We start from the raw sequence: 3069 nt of genomic DNA, 5'->3' as shown, positions 1-3069 counted from the left end.
CACACACACACACACACACACACACACACACACACATACACACACACATACACACACACGCTGAATTAAACAAACAGAATCAATTAAAAAGACAGAAAACACCTACTTTATATGTCATACAATTTACAATATGTACACAAAACCACAAATATTAACACTTTCAAAGCGTTCAAACATAAACGCAAAGTAAGAAAATTATATTATTATTAAGAACACTATCTCCCACAACATTTTAGAGAAACACACACACGTCCACACCTGCTGCTGTCCCTGTAGAGATGAAGACAGAGGGGACTTGGAGCCGAGCCCCAACCAGGCAGAACCAGTCAAGATGGGCAGGAGATCTCTAACCAACAAGACACACACACCAGAGTAGACACACACATCTGTGGCATTGCTTTCAAAAAGGCATCATCACCGTCTTCAGTATAATCATCCTCTTCGTCATCTTCATCATCGTCGTCATCATCACTACCAACTTCATCACCATAACATCCTTATCATCATCATTATCATCATCAACATCACACCATTATCATTATTGTGATTGCCATACCATCATTATCATCATCACCATACCATCGTCACCATCATCATTATCATCATAGCCATGGTATCATTATCATTATCGGCATTGTCGTAATATCATCAGCATCATCATCATCATCATCATCATCATCATCATCATCATCATCATCATCATCATCATCATCATCATCATCATCATCATCATCATCATCATCATACCACCATTATCATTCATCATCACCATCCTCATTATCATCATTGCCATACCATCATTATCACCATCATTATCACAATCACATCACACCATTAGCATCATCATTATCATCACCACCACCATAACAGCATTATCATTATTGCAGTAACATCATTATTATCATCACCATCACACCATTATCATCAACATACAATCGGTGTCATCATTATCATCATCATTCGCATCACACCATTATCATTATCGTCATCGCCATAGTATCATTATCGGCATTGTCATACCATCACCGCCATCATTATTATCATCATAACCATTGCATCATTATCCTCAGCATCATTGTCACCATCCCATCACACCATTATCATTATCGTTATCATCGTCACCATTGCATCATTATCATAATCGCCATACCATCATTATCACCATCGAATCACACCATTAGCATTATCATTATCGTCACCATAACATCATTATCATCATCTTCACAGCACCATTATCATTTTCACCATAACATCATTATTATCACCATTATCATCATCGCCGTAATACCATTACGATATAATCGCAATACTATAATTATCATCATCATTATCATAATCATCACCGTACCACGATTATCGGCACCATCATATCATTACCATCATCGCCATAGCATAATTTCATGATCGCCATACCATCATCACCGTCATCATTACCATCATCGCCATACCATCATCAACATCATTATCACCATAGCATCACAACATTAGCATCATCATTATCATCTTTACCCTAACATAACTTCATTATCACCATAATGTCATCATCATCATCATCATCATCATTATCATCATCACCATGACATCATTAGCATCATTATCATACCATCATTATAAACATCATTATCATCATCACATAATATCATTACCATCATCACCATACCATCATTATCATCATCATCATACCATCATTATAAACATCTTTATCATTATCATGTAACATCATTACCATCAGCACCATAACATCATTAACATCATCATTATCATCATCTCTTGTGTGTGTGCATGTGTGCGTCTGTTTGGTGTATGGAAATAAAGTGAGTTGTGTCCCTGTCTCCTACTGGTCATCTCCTTCCTCTTACCTGGATGCTGGGACAGTTGCACATCTATCTAAACTGGCGCTCCTGTCTGAGACCACCATCAGTAGTGCAGCAGACACTCACACTTTCCTGTTCAATGGTACACACACACACACACACACACACACACACACACACACACACACACACACACACACACACACACACACACACACACACACACACACACACACACACACACACACACACACACACACACACACACACACACACACACACACACACACACACACACACACACACACACACACACACACACACACACACACACACACGGCAAACAGTAAGAGGACTGATGGTGACAGTGATAGTGGTTTCTGTAATGGAACAGAAAGGGGAATGAATTACATAACAGTAATAACAGTGGCTAGTAGCTATGTAGCATAGGCTAGCATGCTGTGTGGCTAACAATGCAAATATCTAAACAGAAGCCACGTTGGATAAGGCCACAGGGGGCTACCGTGTTAGGTTGCATAACTATAACAACAACACTGGCTGGCGGCCATCTTAAGGCCTCTGGCAGGAATGGCTATCCGATATTTACATCCAAGCTTACAGTACAACCAGGTATTAAGTGCCCTCTCCCAGTACAGTGCAGTTCCATAGTGTGTGTTAGGAGAGTCCAGGGCTGCAGGAGAAATGGTCCTTGGGTTATGGTCCAGTGGTTGATGCGCAGGGCAGCGGTGTATGGTCTTCAGTCTGCCTCGGCTTGCTGAAGAGTGAGCTGGTCTGGAATTTGCTTTTATACTTGCCCCAGTCCCACCTGGCTATTGGACAGATGCCCTGAGGAGATGCAGGTGGGCATGGTCAAAGGTGGTGATTGGCGGTCAAATGTCCCAATCAGACGTCACTGTGTGTAGCACGTAACCAGAGAGCTCCAGAGGTGCAAACAGAGGAGCCTGTAAACAATGTGGACCAATCCTGAGCATTTGCTCTCTGCAGGGTCAGGGAGTCAGGCAGAGTTGGGGGCTGTGAGTTAGTTTTCAGGAGAGGGACTATAAGAGTGTTCTATTATCACCATCACTCATCTTACTTTACAATCCAGAAGCCACACACCAAGATCAACAACATCCGAGTGTCTATGCTACAAAAAATATATATTTTAACAGTAAGCGCAAAAGTGTGTGTCTGTTTGCATGCATACCCATGTGTGTGTGTGTATGTGTGTGTGTTTAACTGTGAGTCTAGCTCT

The sequence above is a fragment of the Oncorhynchus keta genome, chromosome 18 (genome assembly GCF_023373465.1).
Source record: "Oncorhynchus keta strain PuntledgeMale-10-30-2019 chromosome 18, Oket_V2, whole genome shotgun sequence".
Lineage (NCBI taxonomy): Eukaryota > Metazoa > Chordata > Actinopteri > Salmoniformes > Salmonidae > Oncorhynchus > Oncorhynchus keta.
The sequence above is the reverse complement of the archived record's forward strand: the minus strand, read 5'-3'. Positions refer to the sequence as shown.